This window comes from Phyllostomus discolor, chromosome 1, assembly GCF_004126475.2.
Source record: "Phyllostomus discolor isolate MPI-MPIP mPhyDis1 chromosome 1, mPhyDis1.pri.v3, whole genome shotgun sequence".
Taxonomy (NCBI): Eukaryota; Metazoa; Chordata; class Mammalia; order Chiroptera; family Phyllostomidae; genus Phyllostomus; species Phyllostomus discolor.
In genome coordinates this window covers 123,006,746-123,031,181 of record NC_040903.2, presented here as the reverse complement: position 1 = coordinate 123,031,181, position 24,436 = coordinate 123,006,746, and the positions used below count along the sequence as shown (strand labels likewise).

The 24,436-nt window shown below is 33.8% G+C and overlaps 1 long non-coding RNA gene across 1 annotated transcript; it reads left to right on the top strand.

Moving 5' to 3' along the window:
• Positions 1–2,977: 2,977 nt before the first annotated feature.
• LOC118500444 lies at positions 2,978–23,614 on the top strand. The gene is made up of 3 exons (XR_004903020.1): positions 2,978–3,133; positions 11,601–11,605; positions 23,578–23,614. It is a non-coding gene; the product is annotated as an uncharacterized LOC118500444 (long non-coding RNA).
• Positions 23,615–24,436: the final 822 nt, after the last annotated feature.

The window sequence follows — 24,436 nt, the reverse complement described above, 5'->3', positions numbered from 1 at the left end:
TTATAGGCTTCTCAATTTATTTCAATGACACATTAATGAAAGCAGAAATTAAACTAGAAATTTTCTTCATGATCTTTCCTATTATAGTGGTTCTGATCATAATATGGATAGAAATACTAAAATATTTTAAGTTATTTTAAAGAAAATCAGAGTAATGCTGTGGTATTTTGTTAGAGATCCTGGTTATAAACTATATTACTTATTTGTTGACTCGTTCATTCACAATTCTCATTTATTCTATACCTCTTATTATAGTTAATGAAATATAATGGTGATCCAGTAATGTACAAAATAAACTGATTTTCTCTAGAAAGGCAATAAATATTAACCTAGCAATTGTATAATTAATATGAGTATTACAATTATGACATGTTTTGAAGAAGTACATAGTACTAAGTGCTTGTATAATTGATTACTTTTACCAATAACACTGGGTTAGGATAATTATGTCAGTAAGTTTAAATATAGGTTATAAATGCATATTAGATAATAACTGAGGGAACCAATTTAGAAGTGTCCATTTATGCCAAGATATAAGTAAGGTGGTTGATAACCTCACGGAGGTAGAGACAGAAAAATAGACATTGGGAGTATAGTTGTTGAATGTTATAGTAGGGAAGCAGAGGAACGTTGTAGGCACAAAAGATGCGCCCTCATACACACTAAGGGGATAGAGGAAAGTTCACTAACTTGGAATCTAAATCCCAAGGAGACTTGGGGTACCCTACTATATATTTATGCACATTAGTGCTGGGAAGAACTTGCTAACAGAAACCATAATAAAATTGATACATATGATTTTAAAACCTCCATATGCTTCCCTGTCTGGTTGGTTCAGTTGGTAGGAAAGGTTTTTGCTACCTCAACAGGTTTACGTTCAATTCCTGGCCAGGGCACATTCTTAAGTTGTGGGTTTGATCTCCCTTTGGGGTGCCAGCAGGAGGCAACTGATCAATGTTTGTCTCTCACATTGATATTTTCTCTTTCTCTCTCCCTCTTCCACTTTCTCTCCCTCCAAAAAAACCCCCAATAACCCCTCCATATACTAAAAACTACAATAAATACACCTAAAAGATGAAAAGAATTGAAAAAAATTTGTAGCATATACACAGGTAAATATGATCAACATCAACATATAAAATGTTCTTTTTTAAGCATTTTATAAAAAGAATACTGATCAACTGAAAAACTGAGCAAAGGATGAGAAGTGGCATTTCATATAATAAAAAAACAAATGGCCAACTAAGATATATGTAAACATTAACCTTAGTAGTATTAAAAATATGTGAGTAAAGCAAGATATTCTACATATAAATTTTGAAAAATTAAAACTCAGTGTTAATGAGAATATAGAAAAGAAGCATTTATCAGCCCTACTAGTAGAGTGAAAATAAAGTAAAACATTTTGGAGGATTTGTCAAAATATACTGAAAGTTAAAAAGAGACATATTCTTTGACAAAGGGAATTCAAATTTTAGAATTTATTCTATGGAAAGTAATTGGACAGTTGTACACAGATCCAGGCACATTTATAATAATATTGTTTATATAAAAATAAAGCAATGTAAATATCTAATTATATTAGGTTGGCAAATAAAATTTGGTGCATGCAGTGGAATAAACTGAAGCAATTATAATTATTATATCACATACATGGTTATGCCTTGAAGAGATGTTTAACACATGTAAGTGAGAAAGGTAATTATAAAACTAGGAATAATATTTGATTTTTAAAAGTATGGTATATGCATGTGCATAAAATATTATGAAACTTATACTCCAAAATATAGGCAGTGTGATAGAATTATAGGTGATTCTTTTAAACTTCTTTTTGGTTTCTGCTGTTTTTTCAAAAATGCATGTGTATTGTTTTTATAATAATTATACATACATATACATATATACATATATAAGGAAAAAATTAAAAATTCTAAATATTCTAAAACAAGTTTTTTTCTCCTTCAGTTTGATTTGGAATTGTCACTATGAACCCAAAGGATTTTGAATGCCTCCAAAATCAGTAGTAATAGATCAATTTGAAAATTTGGAAACAAATGAATGTCAAAAACAATATTTACCCAAAATATTTGCTTCATTCACTAAATGCCAATAGAAATTTACTTTTTAAAACCTGATTACTTGAAACATATTAGGACAGTGAAAACTTGTAAAGGAAAGTGAGATGTGGTCAGGAACAAAGCAAACACAGATAAACACACAAACACAAATGAAAGACCCATATAATCAAAATCAGTAGTTTTAAATCATTTTTATTTTTCAATTACAGTTGACATAAACTTCCTTATGAGTTCTAGATATATACCCCAGTAATCAGATATTATTAGCTACCTTACTAAGTGATCATCTTGAAAATTTTGTATCCATGTGACACCATGCATAGTTATTAGAATATTATTGACTAGATTCCCTGGGCTGTACTTTACATCCCCATGACTATTTTGTAACCACTAATTTGTACTTCTTCACCACTTTACTTTTTTTTTACTCATTCATCCAACTCCCCAGACACCTGGCAACTGTCAAAATGTTCTCTGTGTCTAGAAGTCTGTTTCTGTTCTGCTTGTTTGTTTATTTTGTTTTTAGATTCAATTGTTGATCAATATGCATTTTTTTTGTCATTTTATTGTTCACTTTCTTCTTTTTCCTCTCCTCCTCCTCCTTCAAGAACTTTTAATGTTTCTTGTAACACTGGTTTGGTGCTGATGAACTTTTTTAGCTTTTTCTTATCTGGGAAGCTCTTTATACATCCTTTGCTTCTAAATACAGCCTTGCTGGATAGAATAATTTTGGTTATAGGTCCTTGGTTTTCATCACTGTGAATATTTTATGTTAATCCCTTCTGGACTGCCAAGTTTCTATTGAGAAATCAGCTGACAGCCTTATGGGAGCTCGCTTGTAGGTAACTGCTTTTCTTTTTCAGTTTTTAAGATTAACTCTTTGTCTTCAAACATTTTTTATAGATTTTATTTATTTATTTTTAGAGAGAAGAGAAGGGAGGGAGGAGAGGGAGAGAAACATCAGTGTGTAGTTGCGTCTCATGTGGGCCCCACTGGGAGCCTGGTCTGCAACCCAGGCATGTGCCCTGACTGGGAATCGAACCAGTGACCCTTTGGTTCACATTCTGCACTCAATCCACTGAGCTACATCAGTCAGGGCCAAACTTTTTATTTTAATTATAATTTGTTTTGGTGTGAGCCTCTTTGGGTTCATTATGTTTGGGACCTTCTGTGTTTCCTGGACTTGTATGTCTATTTCCTTCACCAGGTTAGAAAAATTTTCTGTCATTATATTCTTCAAATAGATTTTTAATTTTTTTATGTCTCTCTTCTCCTTTTGCCATCCCCATGATATAAATGTTGGTAGGCTTGAAGTTGTCCCAGCATCTCTTTATACTGTCCTCATTTTTTTGTTTTTGGATTCTGTTTTCCTTTTGCTTTTCTGATTGGGTATTTTTTACTTCCTTCTATTTCTAATAATTGTTTTGATTCTCAGCTTCATGTACTCTACTGTTGATTCTCTGTAAAATTTTCTCCATTTTAGTTAGTGTATCCTTCATTTCTGACTGGTCCTTTTTAATGCTGTTGAGGTTCTAAGTTCACTGAGCATTCTTATAGCCAGATAAGTAGATTGCTTGTCTCCATTTTTTTCCCATTGTTTTTCTGGAGTTTTGCTCTGTTTTTACTTTTGGGACATATTTTTTCGTCTCCTGATTTGGCAGCCTCTCTGTGTTGGTTTCTATGTATTAGGTAGAACTGCTATGTCTCCAAGGCTTGGTAGAGTTGTCTAATATAGTAGGTTCCAGTTGCATAGCCTCCCCAATCAGCCAAGTTGGGCACTTGATGTGTGCCTCAGTATGGGCTATGTGCACAGGAAGGTTGAGACTTGATTGCTGTTGGCATGTCAATGGAAGTGATTTGCTCCTAGGCTATCAGCTGCAAGGACTGGTTGAGACTACTGACCTCTAAGCTTCAACCACCATGGAGGATCAGCTATCTGTGCAGAGGCCCACCTCACAAAGCTATGCTTACTTCAGCAAGTCTCTGGTGCTTGCTATGTGTGCCCCTTGAGTGTGTTTCTGGTGGAAGTTGTTGGGTGGTGATGCTTTGACATGGTCTGAAGCTGTCCACTATGTGTGCTGGCTCTGGGGCTTTCCTAGAGGTGCTGGCCAATGTGAACAGCTGTCTGTGTTCTGCCCAGGGCCACTGGTATGGGCTACAAAGTAATCTGCAGTTGGCTGTTATTTGCTGAGCTTAGAGGTGCCCATGAAAGGCCAAGCTGCAAACTAAGACAGGTTGATGCTAATGTTGTGCCTAGGCCCACTTAGTGAGAGGTAAGGGGCACAGGGCATGCTGAAGCCTGATGCTGCTTGTTTGAAAATTTTTAGGAAAGTCTGAAGCATGAGCCACTACAGGCCATTTGTATATAAAAACCATTTGAAATAGATTGGGTGGGCTTAAGATTTGGGTGGAATGGGGCCTCAGAGAATCACTGGGGTGGAACTAACAGTGATAGCCAGGTTGATGGAGTCTCAGATATGGTGCCCACCAACTGGCTTTGTTGGGAGGAAGGCCTCAGCAAAGGAACAATGACCTCTGCCAGACTTTCTGCCTGGGAGAAAACTGCCCCTCCAAGCTCTTGCTCTGATGCCAACACTCAGTTCCTACTCATATGGCTCTGGTGCCTTTTAAGCAATTACCCCAGTACTGGAGCTCAGAGGAAGTGAGTCTGATAAGTTCATGCAGGCCTTTAAGAGGAGTTACCTGGGACCCCAGAACCCATTTGTCTCCCTCAGCCTCAATCCCCACAGGTTTATGCACCCAGAAATTATTGGAGCTTTTTTAAAAAATATTTTATTTATTTATTTTTAGAGAGGGAAGGGAGGGAGATAGAGAGAGAGAGAGAGAGAGAAACATCAATGTGCGGTTGCTGGGGGTACATGCCTGCAACCCAGGAATGTACCCTGGCTGGGAATTGAACCTGGGACACTTTGGTTCCCAGCCCATGCTCAATCCACTGAGCTATGCCAGCCAGGGCTGGAGCTTTTCTTCCTAGTACTGGAATCCTGGGTGACGGGCCTGTTTGGGGCTAGAACTCCTTGCTTTTCAGAGAGGACCTCTTTAGCCAAGTAATTCATCATGACTTTTATCCACCACCCAAGTGTGTGACCAGCCTGTTTCACTTCTCTGCCCCTCCAGCCAGTCTCAATGTGACTTCTTCTTTATATTCCTTGTTTAGGACTTCTATTCAGCCAGATTTCAGGTGGGCTTTCAGCTATAGTTTTAGATAAGTAAGTGAATATGTTTATATGTACACACACACACATTAAAATAACCTATGAAAAGTATTGAAGATTGGTAAGTTTTGACATTTATTTAGTTGTAAATCTTTCAGAGTTTAAATTAGGACATTTTAGTGAGTACAGGGAGACTATTTTAGTTCTAGAAGAGATAGCCTGCATTGTTTATAATAAAACTAAAGAATGAGCTTCCCTGGTCATGACATCCTTCAGTCTGGCTTGATTATTTGTTTGGAATTCCCTCTTAAAGTTCAAACTTGTTGTAAAATGTTTCCTATTGTTTTATTTTTACTCTCTTGTATTTTCTATATCATATGAATGCTGACTTTCTCCTTTGACATAGGCAGGGTAGTTATTCTTTTACAAAAGTAGGACCTGATGCTTAAGAATAATGTTGAAGTCAAAACTAAGCATTTTCATACCACATCCATGCTTTTTTGTTATGCTAATAAGAGATAAAACATGAAATTATAAATAGCTTTGTTAAGTGGTGCATCAACAAGATGTTTAGATTTTTACATTGCTGTATTTCATATTTTATCTGTCTTTAATTCACACCAAATGAAAATGTGACTTTGATGGCCTTTGTAAAATATGTCCTTGAAAAAATGAAATAAGAAATCAACCTGAAGTGGATTTACTTCTGGGATTTTATGAACCATCAATTCAGCTTTCAGTTCACTCACCATGAGAGACAGATGTGATAGGTAAAAACATAAGAACTTAGTGTGGTTCTCTTTGACATATATAGATAGGCAAATCCAGGACTAACAGTATAGCAGGTTTCATAGAAACTGTATAAAGTAGTGTAGAAAGCAGTTTTTGATGCTTAGGACATGAAGCTCATAGATGTTTAGCAAATATTGAATTAACCATAAAATAATAGCTGCAAACAAGTTATTAAAGAATAATTAAGAATGTCTAAAATATACTACCCTAAGTTGAAATAATAATAAATCAAAATATCTTTTAATCTCTCTTTCAGAAACACATTTGGAACAGTACAATGTGAATGTTCCAATAGTATTACTCACTCTGTCTAATTAAAAATGCTTTTTACCTCTTCTATGAGTTAACTATTAAACAAGTGAGTTGAAAGCAATAGTACATAAAATAATTTCAAGGCATTTAGAATTTTCTGAAATTGTAGGTGGCAATGTGTTATAAGTTCTTTGACCTCAGAGGATGTGCACTTGCTTTCCAGCTCCACCATTTTCCTACAGTCCAACCTCAGACAGGCTGCTTAGTATCTTCAGCCTCAGTCTAAGGGGGAAATAAGAAAAATATCTTTCACAAAAGAATGTCATGCAGAATCCATCAGCACTATATGTATGAGAGAATGGTGAGTGGTATCTGGCATATCTAAGCACTCAACAAGTGGAAGCTCTAGCAGTATGTTTTGAATAGTCAGATTTTCACAGTGAAAAATGAAGTTGAAATATTGACAAATTGGTAAATTGGGTCTACGGAGATGTTGAAAAATGATCATTCAGAATGAAAATCCATTTTGGCTTGTGTATGAAATATTTTCCCCATGTAATTTTCTGAAGAAATAATAAATATACCCCATATTTCAGATATGTAAAAGTGGGGAATTATTTCCCTTTATATAATGTAAATTCAGGCTAAAGATTTTCTCTTTCTGAATGATCGGTTTCAGCTGCTGAGCCAGCTGGACTTACTGGACAGTAGCCATATTTTACCAGTTTGTTTAATCAAGGTGTGATTTAAAAAGAATATCTCATTTTATATTTCTTTAAGTCAGCACAATTATTTTATTGTATTCAGTTAACTTTATATTTCAATTACTTTGGCATTCAAAATTATATTAGTTTCAGGTATATATAACTTATGACATCCTGGCCTTGATAAGTCCGATGTTGACTATATTCTCTATGCTTTATTTAGATCCCCGGAACTATTTTGTAAATGTCAGCTTGCACTTCTTAGTCATTTCCCTTTTAACCCAGACACCCAGAGCTCCTTTTGGCATCTTTAGTTTGTTCTCTTTATCTATGAATGCATTTCTGTTTTATTTGTTTAATTTGTTGTTTTAAGTTCCACATATAAGTAAAATGATATGGTATTTGTCTTTCTCTGACTTATTGTACTTAGCATAATACTCTCTAGGTACTGTTGAAAATAGTAAGATTTTATTTTTTATGGATGAATAATATTCCATTGTAGGTATGTAACATGTCTTCTTTTTTCTTTTCATATGTTTATTTTTTTATTTTTTTAATTGCCCTATTACAATTGTCCAAATTTTCCTCCATTGCTCTCCCCTACCCCACCCAAGCAACCCCACCACCCACACCCACAGTCAATCCCACCGTTTCGTCAATGTCCATGGGTCATTTATACTTACTCTTTAACTAGGCCTTTCCTTTTGTTTCCTCCTTTATTCTCTCTCCCTACTCCCCTCTGGTCCCTGTCAGTTTGTTCCTTGTTTCCATGCCACTGGTTCTATTTTACTCATTTGTTTGTTTTGTTCATTAGGTTCCACTTATAGGTGAGATCATATGATATTTTTCTTTTGCCACTGGCTTATTTCACTTAGCATAATGCTCTCCAGTTGCATCAAGGCTGTTGCAAAAGGTAGGAGCTCCTTGTTTCATTTTGCTGTATAGTATTCCATCATGTAAATGTAACACAATTTTTTGATCCACTCATTTAATGATGGGCACGTAGGCTGTTTCTAGCATTTGGCTATTGTAAATAACACTGCTATGAATATTGGGGTAAATAGGTTCTTTTGAACTGGTGTTTTAGGATTCTTAGGGTATAATTCCAGCAGTGGAATTACTGGGTCAAAAGACAGTTCCATTTTTAGTTTTTTGCAGGAAATTCCATGCTGTTTTCCACAGTGGCCGCACCGGTCTGCATTCCCACCAACAGTGCAGTAGGGTTCCCTTTTCTCCCTGTCTTTGCCAGCACTTGTTTGTTAATTTGTTAATGATGGCCATCGTGAGTGGCGTGAGGTGCTATTTCATTGTGATTTTAATTTACATTTCTTTGATGGCTAATGATGTTGTGCATTCTTTCATATACCTATGGGCCCTCTGTATGTCCTCCTTACATAGAAGAAGTGTCTGTTCAGGTATTTGCTAATTTTTTAATTGGATTGTTTGTCTTCTTGGAGTTGAGTCATATAAGTACTTTATATATTTTGGAGATCAAATTCTTGTTTGAGATATCATTGGAAAATATATTTTCCCATACAGTTGGTACCTTTTCATTTTGATGATGTTTCCTTTAGCTGTGCAGAAGTTTTTTAATTGATGTAGTCCCTTTTGTTCTTTCCTTTATTTCCCTTGCCCTAGAGCATGTATTGGTAAAAATATTGCTTCACGGGCAATCTGAAATTTTACTTCCTATATTTTCTTCTAGGAGTTTTATGGTGTCACAGCTTCTGATTAAAGCTTTTATCCATTTTTAGTTTAGTTTGGTGTATGATGTAGGTTGGTGCTCTAGTTTCATTTTTTTGCATTTACCATTCCAGAAACCCCAGCACCATTTGTTGAAGAGGCTACTTTTACTCCGTTTTATGCTTCTGCTCCCTTTGTCAAATATTAACTGATCAAAGAAACATGTTTTTTTTTTTTTCTGGGCTCTCTATTCTGTTCCACTAATCTATGTGTCTGTTCTTATTACAGTACTAGGCTCTTTTGATTACAGTGTAGTATAGTTAAATATAAGGTATTGTGTGATCCCTCCTACTTTGTACATCTTTCTCAAGTTTGCTGCAGCTATTTGGGATTGTTTATGGTTCCATATAAATTTCTTTAAATATTTGTTCTAAATTGGTATTTTAATAGGGATTGTATTGAATCTATAGTTTGGTTTGGGTATTATGGACATTTTAGTGATGTTATTTCTTTCAATCCATGAACACAGTATATGCTTCCATTTGTTTGTATCTTCCTTGATTTCTTCTTTTCAGTGTTCTGTAGTTTTCTGAGTACAGCTTTATGCCTCCTTGGTTAAGTTTATTTCTAGGTACTTTATTTTCTTGTTGCTATAGTAAATGGGATTTTTTTCCTAGTTTCTATTTCTGGTATTTCATTGTTGGTGTACAAAAATGTCTTTGATTTCTGAGTATTGACTTTGTATCTCACTAATTTTCCAAATTCTTTTGTTAGATTGTGTAGTGTTTTGGTGGAGCCCATAGAGTTTTCTATGTACACTATTATGTTGCCTGCAAATAATGATAGTTTTACTTCCTCTTTTCCAATTTGGATGCTTTTTGTTTCTTTTTATTGTGTGATGATCGCTGTAGCTAGAACTTCCAATACTAAGTTGAATAGAAGTGGTGAAAGCAGGCATCCTTTGTCTTGTTCCTGATCATAGGGGGAAAGCTTTTAGTTTATGCCCATTGAGTATGATGTTGGCTCTAAGTTTTTGTATCTGGTCTTTAATATGTTGAGGTATGCTCCCTGTACTCCCACATTGCTGAGTGTTTTTATCATAAATGGGTACTGGATTTTGTGAAATGTTTTTTCAGTGTCTATTGATATCATCATGTGATTTTCATCCTTAATTTTGTTTATGTGGTATATTAGTTTATTGATTTGTGAATATTATACCATCTTTGCATCCCTGGGATGAATCAAGTGATCATGGTTTATGATCTTTTAAATGTATTGCTGGATCCAGTTTGCCAATATTTTGTTGAGAATTTTGGCATCTGTGTTCATCAGCAATACTGGCCTATAGTTTTCTTTCTTTGTTGTGTCTTTACCTATTTTTGGAATTAGGATAATGTTAGCCTCATAAAAATAGTTTGGATGTCTTCCCTCTTCCTGAATTTTCTGGAATAGTTTGAGAAGGATAGGCATTAGTTATTCCCTAACTTTGTGGGGAAATTCACTGTGAAGCCCTGCAGTCTGGGGCTTTTGTGTAACAGGAGATTTTTGATTGCTGTTTAAATTTTACTAGTTGTTGTCGGTTTATTCAGGCTTTCTGCTTCTTCTTGCTTCAGTTTTGGAAGATTATACATTTCTAGAAATTTGTCCATTTTGCTCAGATTATCAAATTTCTTGGCATATAGTTTTTCATAGTAATTTCTTACAACATTTTCTATTTTTGTAGTATCGGTTGTAATTTCTCTATATTATTGTATTTATTTGGGTTCTTTCTCTTTTTTTCGTGATGAGTCTGGTTAAAGACTTGCCAATTTTGTTTATCTTTTGAAAGAACCACATCCTGGATTTATTGATTTTTTAAAATTGTTCTTCTAGTCTCTATGTCATTTAATTCTGTCCTGATCTTGATTATTTCTTTCCTTCCATGCACTCTGGGCTTTTTTTGTTGTCGCACTTCTAGTTCTTGTAGATGTAGGGTTAGGTTGTTTATTGTAGCATGTCTTCTTAGCCATTGCTCTATCATAGTACTCTTAGGTTGCTTCTGTACCTTGGCTCTTATAAATAATGCTACATAAATATTGAACTTAGGGGTACATATATCTTTCCAAATTACTGTTTGAATTTCTTCAGGTCGATACCTAGAAGTGGCATTGCTGCATCATATGGTAGTTGTATTTTAAATATTTTGAGTAACCTCCATACTGTTTTCAATAGAGGCTGCATTCCCACCAACAGGCACAAGGGTTCCCTTTTCTCCACATCCTTGTCAACACTTGTTGCTTATGAGCTTATTGATAATAGGCATTCTGACAAGTGTGAGATGATATCTTATTGAGGTGTTAATTTACATTTCTCTAACGAGTTAGTGACATTGAACCTCTTTTTTTAATGTCTGTTAGCCACCTGTATGTCCTGTTTAGAGAAAAGTCTACTTAGGTCCTCTGTCTATTTTTAAATCAGATTCTTTTTTTATGTTAAATTTTATGAGTTCTTTACATATTTTGGATACTACCCCCTTATAGGATGTATCATTGGCAAATGTCTTTTCTCATTCAGTAGAGTTTTTTCTTTTGTTTTGTTGTTGTTTTGCTGTGCAAAAACATTTTAGTTTTATTTAGTCCTATTTGTTTATTTTTCTTTTGTTTCCTTTGCCCAAGGAGACATATTAAAAAAAAAAAAAAACAATAGCCATGACAGAGTGTTTGGTGCCTATGTTTGCTTCTAGAAGTTTTATGGTTTCCAGTCTTACCTTTAATTCTTTAATACATTTTGAGTTTGTTCTTTTATATGCTATAAAAATGTTTAGTTTTATTTTTTTTCTCTAATCATGTTCAGTTTTGGCAACACCACTTACTGAAGAAATTGTTTTTACCCTATTGTATATTCTTGCCTCCTTTGCCATAGATTAACTGACATAGGTGTGGTTTTATTTCTGAACTCTCTGTTCTGTTCCATTTATCCATGTGTCTGTTTTTATGACAGTGCCATGCTATTTTGATTACTATAGCCGTGTAGTATTGTTTAATGTCAGGTACATGATATCTCCAACTTTTTTTCTTATTTCTCAAGGTTGATTTGTCTCTTTGGGGTCTTTTGTGATTCCATACACATTTTAGAATTATTTGTTCTTGTTCTGTGAAAAAACAAACAAACTGACAAACCTTGTGCATTGTGGTAGGAATTGCATGGAATCTATAGTTTGCTTTGGGTAGAATGAGCATTTTAATGATGTTAATTCTTCCTATCCCTGAGCACAATATATGGTTTACTTATTAGTATTTTCTTTGATTTTTTTCTTCAATGTCTTAGAAATTTTCTAAGTACAGGTGTTATATCTCCTTGGCTAAATCTATTAATATGTAATTTTTTGATGCAATTGTAAATTGGGTTGTTGTTTTCTTAATTTCTCTTTCTGTTTGTTACAGGTATATAAAATGCAAATGACTTCTCAATATTAATAATGTATCCAGAAACTTTACTAAATTCACTTATCAGTTCTAGTAGTTGTTTAGTGGATACTTTAGGGTTCTCTATTATACCATATCATGTCATCTGCAAATAATAACACTTCTTTCTTTCCAGTTTGGATGCTTTTTAAAAAAATTTATGATTTCAGTGGCTAAGACTTCCAGTACTATATTGAAAAAAAGTGGTGAAAGTGGACATCCTTATCTTGTTCCTGATCTTGAGGAACATACTTTCAGCTTTACCCCATTGAGTATGGTATTAGCTGTGGTTTTGCCATATGCGGCCATTATTATTATATTATGTTCCCTTTATTCCCTCTTCTGAGAGTTTTTATCATAAAGGGGTGCTGGATTTTGTCATATGCTTTTCTGCATCTATTGATAGATCACATTTTTTAATATTCCCTCTTATTTATGTGGTGTAATACATTATTTGATTTGCAGATATTGAAACTTGCACTAATAAATCCCACTTGATCATGGAGTATAATATTTTTAATGTATTGCTGAATTTGGTTTGGTAATATTTTGTTGAGAATTTATGAATCTTTGCTCATCAGGGATATTGGCCTATAATTTTTCTTTTTTTGTAATGCTTTGTCTGGTTTTGAAATCAGGATAATACTTGTCTTATGAAATGAGCTTAGAAGCTTTTACTCTTGATTTTTTTGTAATGATTTGAAAAGGATAGGTGTTAATTTTTTGAATGTTTAGTAAAATTCACTTGTGAAGCTGTCTGGTCCAGGAATTTTGTTTTTGGGAGATTTGTGGTTAGATTTCTGGTTTTATTTTGTTAGTAGTTAAATTGGTCTGTTTAGATTTCTCTGTTTCTTCTTGATTCAGTTTTAGAAGATTGGTTCTAGGAATTTATCACTTCTTCCAGGATTTTTAATTATAATAAATTGCTCATATAATTAAATGTTCTTTTAATTCTTTGTATTTCTGTTGTGCCACTTGTAAATACCCCTCTTTCAATTCTGATTTTATGTTTCCCATCTCTTTCTTTTCCTAATGAATATGGTTAAAGGTTTATTAATTTTATTTATCTTAAAAAACAGCTCTTTGTTTCATCAATCTTTTGTATTGATATTTTAGTCTCTCTTTTGTTGTTTCCAATCTAATACTTACTAGTTTCTTTCTTCCACTCACTTATTTCTCATAGATTAAGTGTAAGGTGATATTTTTTATTTGATATTTTTCTTATTTCTTGAGGCAGGCTTATATTGCTCCGAATTTCCCTCTTAGAACTGCTTAGGCTGTTTCCCATAGATTTTTGGGTCATTGTATTTTTATTTGTATTTGTTTTAAAATGTCTTTTGATTTCTTACTTGTTCTCATTGTTAACCCATTCATTGTTAGTAGTGTGCTATTTAGCTTCCGTGTATCTGCGTGTTTTTCAGATTTTTTCTTGTAATTAATTTCTAGTTTCATACCATTGTGGTCAGAGAAGATGCTTTTTATGATTTCAAAATTCTTAAATTTACTAAGACTTGTTTTGGGCCCTAATATATGGTCTAATTGGAAGAGGTTTCATTGTGCGTTTTAACAATATTAATTAAATCTACCTGGTCTAATGTGTCACATAAGACCACTGTTTCCTTGTTGATTTTCTGTCTGGATAATCTATCCATTTATGTGAATGGGATGTTAAAATTCCTATTATTACTATATTATTGTCACTCTTTCCCTTATGTTCATAAATATTTGATTTATATATTTATGTGTTGCTATGTTGGGCGTATAAGTGTTTGCACAAGATATATCTTTTATATCTTTTTGTTGGAGTGATCCCTTTATCATTAGGATGGCCCTTCTATAATTATTATAAATAGTATATTGCTTTTGGGTGTGAGGAATTTGATGAAATTAAGTTACATGAATGTGTCTATAGAGTCTCTAATATAGTAAGAGAAACAGTTTGGTTGATATATAGAACTAGACAATGAGTGAAAAAACAATAAAAATCATCGTTTATCAATTTAGCTAAAACTGTCTTATAACTCATTACCTTCAAATTTATAAAGAGAAAAAAAATTTAACCCCAAATTGGACCCATTTGTTCTGTATTGCCACATTATGCAGTTTGAAAGAAGAAAAATATTGAAGTATTAAATATCCTGTAAGTGGATCAGTAGTAAAGCTTTTGAATTAATGTGATTATATTCATCCATTAATTTTTAAGGTATATTCTTAGGAATGGCTGATTGAAATAACAGTAACAAATATTAATAACAATATTTGACCTTCAGTGAGGATAATTACCTTGAACTTCATTTGTGAGAAAAAAACAAAGCAGTAGGCTTATTAGGAGATACATGTGTAACATAAAATATGATGCTTTGATAACTTTAATTTTATAATATTCCTGAAAGGTGAATCAAGTAGTAAAACAAATTTATGCCTTTGTAGGTTGTACTTATTTCTTTTGCTTAATTAAGAGTTGAGGGTTGAAACCATTCTGAAGTGTAAAATTATTTTTTGAATTTCAGTGACTTCTATTTAGCTTAATAAAAGTTTATTATCCATTTTTAAACCAAGCCAATTTTAGTTGGCTAATTCATTTTTAATGGTTAAAGTTATGTACTTTACCAATACTTTCACTTTAAAAAATAAGCATATCTTCTATTAAGAAGTGTCAAAGTAGATAAAATGAAAATACTGTCCATAGCTGCTGGCAGTGTTAGTAGTGCCTGTTTTAATAATGATTAAAGGTACTCACAAAATGTATTACTGTGTTTTGATAAATTCACCCTTTTATTTTTTTATTAAGATATAATTTATAAAGAATTAAATGCTCAGATTTTAAGGTTGCCACTCAGTGCAACATAATTTTAACATAATTTTAACAAATCTTACATGTGGATAGCCCATATCTGTGTTGACACAAAATATTTCTATCACATTCAGAAGTTCCATGATACCTCTTCCTAGACAATCAACTGCCCACCCTCTTTCCACTAAAACAGCAACCAATAATTTGATTTCTATTATAGATTATTTTTGCATATTATAGAATTTCTTTAAAAATTGAATCATCATATGGTATGCCATTTTCTGTTTTTTATTCAGTATTATATTTTTGAGATGCATTCACATTATTACATACACTAATAGTTTATTCCTTTTTATTATGAAGTTATATATATCCATATATGTGTATGTATACACACAATCTACATACACACACACTAGGCTTTTGGGGAAAATTGTTTTCATTTATCATGGATAGGTACTAGTAGTATAATTACTCTCTTATGGAAAAGAATGACTCAAAGAGCAGAATCAAGAGCCCAGAGAGTAGCGGCGAGAAGCGCCAGAAATTTTTCCCAAACCTTGAAACCTAACGTAGAAAAATCCATCATTTGTCTAGCTGGATTTCAGAACCATGTTCTTTTTGCATTCATTCTCCCCATTTTGAACTGGAATATCTATAACTGTTATTCTTTTTCTGCCCCCTCAACTCCTTCTGTATGTTGGGAGTGTTACATTACTTGTTCTTTAAATTCACAGGTCAACAGATAAAGAGGAATTGTTTCTTAGCAGCTGTTCTAGATTAAATAAAGGCGCCTCATCCACACCTGGACCTGATTTAGATTTTGAACTTTGAACTAATGAGATGATGAGATTTCAGACTTTGGCCTGATGCTGTAATGGAATGAGACTTTTGGAAACCTTGGAAGCATTGAATGTTCTTTTACATTTGGGAGGAACATTAGTCATTGTGAGTCAGGGAACATATTGGAAACCATTAATAAAACCTGTGTTTGTTATTATGGTTAAGTTTTATAAACTTACTTTAAACCCACAGAAGAGAGCTTTTATCACCTGTAATTTTATTTGTAAATAACCATGACTATATATAATTTTCATGAATAAATATATAACTTTGATTTAAGCAATCAAAGTTATATTAAGTAAACAATTTATACTTAAATTCTTCAATCATTTAAATTAATATACAATTTACAATTTAGTTTTGGACACATTAGGAAGTCCTTAGCAAGATATTACTTATTAGAAATGCTTTTCTCACTGTTGTGTGAAAATTCTCACTGTCAGAGAAAAGAGGAAAAATGTGGGGGTAGTCAACTCTTGAAAAAGAAGATCTTTCCATTTTTCCAGGGGATATTTAAATAATAGAAAAACAGGAATTTAAAAAGTTAATGTTTTTCATACTTATCTAAATTTTGTATACATGTGAATCTATTCTTTCTGCAGTGAGTGCACGATATGGGTTTTTAAAATATTTTTACTGGTTCACACTATAAAACACGTTGAAAAAATGGCATTGCTTATATCAGGGTGCAAAGTTATTGATGAGTGTGTCATGATGCACCTGTCATGCAGGAAATCTTTGTGAAACTTGTCCTTGTGCTGTGTACACTGTCAATAGTTTAGTAATTCAGGGAACCTGATGAAAAAGTGGAATCTGTAGTCACATAAAGTAGCACTTTGGGGTATACTATTAAAACTAACATATATTCTTTTCAGAGAGTGTTGATGAGGTTTATTTAAGCATAGCTACCTAATGTAAGCACTGACATGCAGAATATCCATAAGAAACTAAATGGTGACTGATAAAATGGAGTCAAAGAATGATTTCAAATTTTCAGACTGACAGGCTAAGCACACAAAATATCAGTCATGTAAACTGTTACTGAACCCTTTAATGTTCTACTTGGATGGTAAAAAAATAATTCTTCATGTAATGCTAGAAATGGTCAGTGAATTATTTCAAAGGGTTAAAGGAAACAATGTGAAAAATTATTTAACTATTTTTACAACTAAAAATAGCTTAAACTGCTTGCCTAACTTGTCTGGTAGTTCATCTACACTACACAGTCCCCATACAGATGTGTACCTGATGTTCAAGAGGACATCTTGGATGATATAACTAGTTAGTAAAATATTTTATTTTGTTGGAATATAGGTTACTAATTATTTTCTTTTTCTAGAAATCTGGGTTCAGAAAAAATAAAATATAGTCATAAAAATAAAACCAAAATAAGTCATACTTCAATCTTCCTCATACACATACATTGATGAGTTCATATAAACTTAAAAAAAATTTAACACCAGAGGGGAGGGGCGAGGAGGAAAAGGCAGAAAGAAGGGGAAGGGACTGGACAAAGAACATGTATGAATGACCCACAGACATGGACAACAGGGTGGGGATTGACTGTGGGAATGTGGGGCGGAATGGGCAGAGGGCAAAGGGGGAAACATTGGGACAACTGTATATAATAGAATAACAATAAAATGATTTAAATAAAAATATTTTAACATATATTGAAGATTTCATGTAAATTTTAACAAAACAAGAAATAATATGTGGAATCAGTTTCTTTGCTTTTAATATATCAAAGGTGGAAGAACAGGAAATAGAGAAGAAGTCATTGAAGTGCTACCATGTGAACTCATACCTATCACCTATTTCTGATTTGTTACTATTGATAAAAAAATAAAAACAATAGATTTTATTTCCAGATTGGATGTTTCCTCAACACTTTCATTACTGAGATTTAAATTGTTCTAAAGAAAAGACATAACTTTACTCTTCCTTTCATAGATTTGACACCAAAAAAAATCGAAGTTGACTAAACATGTATGTGGAAGGTAGAAAATGAATGAGAATTAATATAAAAGACTGTAGTACTCCAGAAACACTGAAAGTCAATTGCCTATTGCCTTTCTCAGGTCACTAAAATTTTGTAATTTGGTTGTGAAACTTACTTCAAAATAAATATTAAAAATCATTTAGAATAACACTTATTTTTTCTCTAATGCTAAAAAATGTCTCACTAGATTACTTGCCTGTTTTGAAGTAAGACCTGAAAAAAATCTGAATAAGTCCAAGGCTAAGATAAGTTGAAAACTAAAATTTAACAGATGGTTTAAGTTGTTGGATTTTCAATACATTAACAAGGAGAAAAACTGAAATTGTTTTCCATAAATTTGCTATAATAATAGTTGAGAATTATCTATCTTGGTACTTTTTGGTCTGATCAATAGCAACAACAAATCACATTGTCTGAGCTGTGTACTCTTTGCTTAATGTAGTTATTACATCTTGTCCTATTATTGTATGAAAAAATGGTGAACAGAGATAGAAACATATCATTATGTTTGTTTGGGAAGAGAGCATAAGACATAATTCCAAAAAAGGTGGCTAGTTCCCAGATCACTGAAAATTTATGGCATGCAGGGTCTGCACCTGCTGATTTATAGTCATGATACTTAAATGTGGCATTTACTTTGGCATTACCACGTTTTGCCATTTTTCATATATGTAAATGTGTGTATTCCTATTGCTCAACTCCTATCACTGCATCTGTCAGCTTAATTTCTATTGCCCTTCACAAAATTTATCCTCACCCCTCTTTAAAGGTCTATTGATATTTTATACATCTGAATGTGTAAGTAATAAATAAGAGCTGGTATCTGTTAAAGATCTGAAAAAGAGGAGAAACAGAAAGGACAAAGCTTAGATAGGCAGCCATTGCAATGGTACACGTACATGTAAGAGCTGGTTTGAGAGAAGTACTAAGAAAAAGGAATTGTACAATTTGGAGGGGCATTTTGGAGAAGTACCACCATCAGTGGGATGCAGTAGAAGGATTTGTGAAATGAATCTAAGAATCCAAAAGTAAGTATAAAGAGAGAGGTATTAAGAGAAGAAGCTAGTTTGTAGAGGCAAAGATACAGAATAAGTTATGGGTAAGTTCACTTTAAAGTTGTGATTAACAACTGGAAATTAATAGAAGGCAGGTGGAAATATTTTACTCTAACTCCAATTAGAGGAAAAGCTTAGAGATAAATTTAAACTCCTAGAGATAATCGAGTAGAGGATAAAGACAATGTTTGGGGGGCGGGGAACATATACAGTGAGAATTTTAGGATTTTACTAATTCATTCAAATTTTAAGACAGATCTAATATGTATAGGCAATATATCAGATACTAGAAATACAAAGTAGAAAGTAGATTTACCATTTTACGATTAATGGTCTATTTGAAAAAGAGGAAAATTAATATAAATATAGTTTAATGTGTCATATCAGTCTGCTAGGGCTTCCATGACAAAACATCACGGGTTAGGTTGCTTAAACAACAGAAATTTATTTTCTCACAGTTTTGGATACTACAGTCCAAGATTAAGATGTTTTCAGTTTAGTTTTTCCTGAAATCTCTCTCTTTGGCTTGCAGGAGGATCACATGTGTTCTTCTGTGCACATGCACCCCTGGCAGTTCTTCTTATAAAGACACCATTCCTATTAGATCAGGCCTCTGCCCTGATGATTTCACTTACTTTAAATTAATCTTTAAAGTCTTTATCATCAAATATAATCACATTCTGAGGTACTGTAGTTTTAGGACTTCAACATATGAATTTGGGGGGGATACAATTCCATACATAACATGTGGTAAGGCATATGACAACTATAATCTGGCAGCAACTATGTCTGTATGTCTGTATGAATAAAATGAAAAGACAAACAGTCATAGAAGAGACAAAATTTAGGCCAGTCAGTCTTGAGCCAGAAAATATAGAACATTTTAAGAATAAGAAGAAGCAGATAGATGAGAGCCCACCATGTTCAGGAAATGGTGGCTGGTCCAGTGTGAGTGGATCATAGATTGCAAAAGGTCATGGTAGAACATGAAGATGGTGGCAGTTTGGAACAATTCTGGAAAGTCACTCCAGGGTATGCTAATTAAAATGACCTGTATCCTATGGCCCGTGTTCCTCATCTGTCCATGTCTAATTCACCAGATGACTTTTGTTACTTCTCAGATCTGTTCATTTTATTTTGTCTCTGCCACCCTGGTCTAAAATATCCCAATCTCTTTTTTTAGAACTCTGAAGTAGCTCCTGTATCAACTTACTTCAACTTTCATTAAGCATGATTTTTTTTTTCATAATTTAGATTTAAAATGATCACCCATCCTTTCTTAGAAATTCCTCAAAGGCCTTTTGTGGCTCTTAGGATGATAATCATTTCCTGAAGTTCTAAATTGACAGGCCCTACCTACCTTATTTCTCTCTGCAATAACACTGAATTTATCTAAATATCATCTATTTACCATGTTATCTTCAGCCAAAACACTTGCATGCTTTATTTCCTATCTTTGGTGTGTTTTTCCTTCCTGTTTCTGCCTAATGTTGACTCATCCTTCTGAACTCAGCTCATGTGCCTTCCTTGAAGTTTTTCCTCACCTTTCTAACAGATCAGAGCACCCATTATTTGTCACTAACATAAGCTTTGCATACTTCTTTTCTGTAGAATACATGCAGTGGGATATTTTTATCATCCAACCTGTAATTTTATTTACATTTTCTTAGATAAGTGTGCAAGCTCCATGAAAGTAGAAACTATATCAGGTTTGGGGCACAATTGTATCCACAGTGCCTAATAGTAGATTTTGCAACACTTAGAAAATGTTCCATTAATATTTGTTGAACTACAATTTAGGGTTCCAAAATATAGTAGAGGCTATCCATAGTGGACATTAATAGTATTTCTCACTGTGCTATATTAACTGAATGAACCCTATAATAACATGGTCCTCCTCTGAAAATGCATTTGTTCTGTGTAACATAGTAGGATAATTGTAAAAATTTACCAGCAAAAATGACTCACATTCCCACTTTCACTTAAACTACTTAAACTACATTTTCTCTATGTCTGTTTCCATATATATTTTCCATAACTCTAATAATGGGGTTTATAAACATTGGGGTTTAGATATTTTTCTGTGTTGCTACATAGCTTCTAATTGTTTTCATTAGGTTTAATAATTACCCTGATGCTTAGAATGCATCAAATGCTTGAGATATTTCTTATGTTCCTAAAATAGGCTTAAATTTTTAGAGCAATTTTGGGTTCACAGAAAAACTGAATGGAAAATATACAGTTTCCATATACCTCCTGACCCCTACCTCCTACACAGCCTTCTCAACCGTCAACACCCTGCACCAGTGTCACATTAGTTACAATCAATGAACTTACACTGACACGTCATTATCACCCAAAGTCTATACTTTACCTTTGGGTTCAGTATTTAGTGTTGGACTTTGTATGGATTTTGACAAATTTATAGTGGCGTGTGTCCACCGTTACAGTATCATACAGAATAGTTTCACTGCCCTAAAAAATCCTTTGTGCCCACCTATGTATTCTTCCCAATTCCTGTTCTTTACGCTGTCTCCATAATAGTTTTGCCTTTTCCAGAATGTCATACATTTGGACTCATACAGCAAATAGACTTTTCTGATTGGTGTCTTTCACTTAGTAATATTTATTTAAGGTTCTTCCATGATTTTTTCATGATGTGATAGAACATTTCTTTTTAGCATTGATTAATATTCCATTGTCAAAATTTACCACAATTTATCCTTTCTTTACTAAAGGCCATTTTAGTTCCTTCCAACTTTTGGCCATTATGAATAAAATTGTTATAAACATTCATATACAAGTTTTTGTGTGAACATAAGTTTTCAATTTATTTGTATAAGTACCAAGGAGCATGAAAGCGGGATTGTATGGTAAGAATATGTTTAATTTTGTTAGAAACCACTAAACTGTCTTCCAAAGTAGCTGTTCATTTTCAGTGAATGAGAGTTCCTTTTGCTCCACATTCTTGTGAGCATTTGTCATTTCCTGTTCCCTCTTTTTCTTCTTCTTAAAAAAAACAAAACTATTAATATACAGTAAAAGCAACATATTGCTTTCTTTGAATTATTTTCTTAGAATAAATTCCTGAGATAATATAACCAGGTGAGACGGAAGCAGGCCTTTTTCTAAGGCTTTTGGTCTGCATTGCCAAGTGTATGCCAGCTCTCTATCATATGCATACAAATGATACTCTAATGTACCTCGGCAGGACTGATCTTTTACTCCCTTTCTATTTTTGCATGTTTCACTGTCATTTAAAAATGGTGTATTAAAAAGGATCTCAGATTTATTCTATCATATTTGACTGTTATAAATATACTTAGATTCAAACACTTCAGTCCTCAAATTGATAACATATTTCTAATAAAACTGCATTTTTTTAGCCCTGGCTAAAAATTGAAAGAAAAAATAGTAGCGGATGTACTTGGAGTACCTCACATCATTTTTAGTTGATCACCAAATATTTGTTGAACACCTCTTGAAGCTTCATGTAAATCCAGTTTTAAAATGTAAAAGGTAAATAAAGTTATGAATACCTGCCCTCCTGCTGCTATTTTTGGTGGTATTATTTATATTGTTACAAGAGAAGATAGTAGCCATTTCTATTTCTAGAAGTGAAGACATCAAGTTCCCATAAAAAATAATTTAAACACTTGCATGGTTCATTTTTTTTAAATAATTTTATTGTTCAATTACAGTTGTCTGTATTTTCTTCCCCCTCTCCCCATGCCCCTGGCATAGTTCATTTTAATTACTCATATTAAAAGTGAATGTATACCAACAGTTCTGGAGTGAGGTGTACAAGCTGAAATTTCAGCTTTGTATCTATATTGAATTACATATTGCACAAATGGAAAGCCCAAGAAATGGAAAGTTTTGAGACTGTGATATGCACATTTGCACAGAGACTAAGGTCTCTTGTGGGAGGACTGCTTGAGACCCTTTTCCCTTTGCAGTTCAATACATTTATAACATCTCTGTGGATTGAGGTGGCCCTGACTGTTGGAAAGTGACAGGAAATAATTCCAAAGGCCAGGGAAGGCTCTTCATGAGGAAGGGGGGAATCTAGTCTGGTGATTCTGAAGACAGAGAATCATTAACGGTTGTCTTGTGAAGAGCAGACTCAGAAAAGAGGTGGTGCTAATTGTGGTGCCTTTCCCCACCCAGCAACCTGGTTCTTTGGACATGTTATGGCAACAGCTAGGCAACAACTGTTGTAAAGTTAAAGAATATTTCAATAAAGATCTGTGAGGTTGGGAGGCCAGGCTTATTGTGTCATGATACACCTATAAGCCAACTTTATATTTTGGAATAATATAGAGAGATGTTACCCATATCTTAAGAAACTGCTTTTGGACTGTCCAACAAAGAACAGGAGTGTAAGTCAGATAAAAAAGGTGTTTTTTTTCCCCTTTTAAGATTTTTTCACAATAAATACAATTTTAATCTCTCTTGCATTAGATTTATTTTTTATTTTTTTATTTTTGTATTCATTTTTTATTGTTGTTCAAGTACAATTGTCTCCACTTCCCTCCCATCACTCTCCCCCACCCCAGCCACCCCCGCCTCTGATCCTATCTCTCTTTGGTGTTGTCCATGTGCCCTTGAAAGATTTTATTTATTTATTTTTTAGAGAGGGAAGGGAGGGAGAATAAGGGAGAGAGAAACATCAGTGTGTGGTTGCTGGGGGTCATAGCCTGCAACCCAGGCATGTACCCTGACTGGGAATCGAACCCGTGACACTTTGGTTAGCAGCCCATGCTCAATCCACTGAGCTACACCAGCCAGGTGTCCATGTGCTCTTCATAAATATTCCTGAAAACCCCTCCCCAATTCCCCTTCTTATCCTCTCCCACCTCCCCTCTGGTTGCTGTCAGTTTGTTCTTAATTTCACTGTCTCTAGATATATTTTGTTTGCTTGTTTGTTTTGTTGATTAGGTTCTACATATAGGTGAGATCATATGGTATTTGTCCTTCAATACCTGGCTTATTTCACTTAGCATAATGCTTTCCAGTTCCATCCATGCTGTCATAAAGGGTAGGAGCTCCTTCTTTCTTACTGGTATGTAGTATTCCATGGTACAAACATACCATAGTTTTTTGATCCATTCATTTACTGATGGGCACTTAGGTTGCTTCCAGCACTTGGCTATTGTAAATTGTGCTGCTGTGAACATTGGGGTGTATAGGTTCTTTTGAAATGGTATTTCAGGGTCCCCCTTTTTATGAGAGAACATATTCAGGGCTAACCACTGTGGACATAATAAGCATCCCCATTAATAATATTTGGCTTAGCACAGATGGAAGGCCTCTGATCATAGGAAGGGATCTAGTGCTCAGAAGAAGGATGAATTTTCATGATTTCATGGATGTGTGCTCTGACCTTGCTCTATAATTCAAGTAGCTAAAGACAATATATCGGTTATATCATTATACCTGTTAAAAGTGGTTGCCAGAAATGATCTCAGAAGTGAGGAATGTAGTGAAATGTTACCTGTCTAGATGCTACACTTCTGAGAATGACTTTAAGACTGAAGGAGATTCACATCAACTTTATTCCCTGTAGTTGCCCCACTGTGATTTCATATTGCATGTAAATATAGTCAAATAT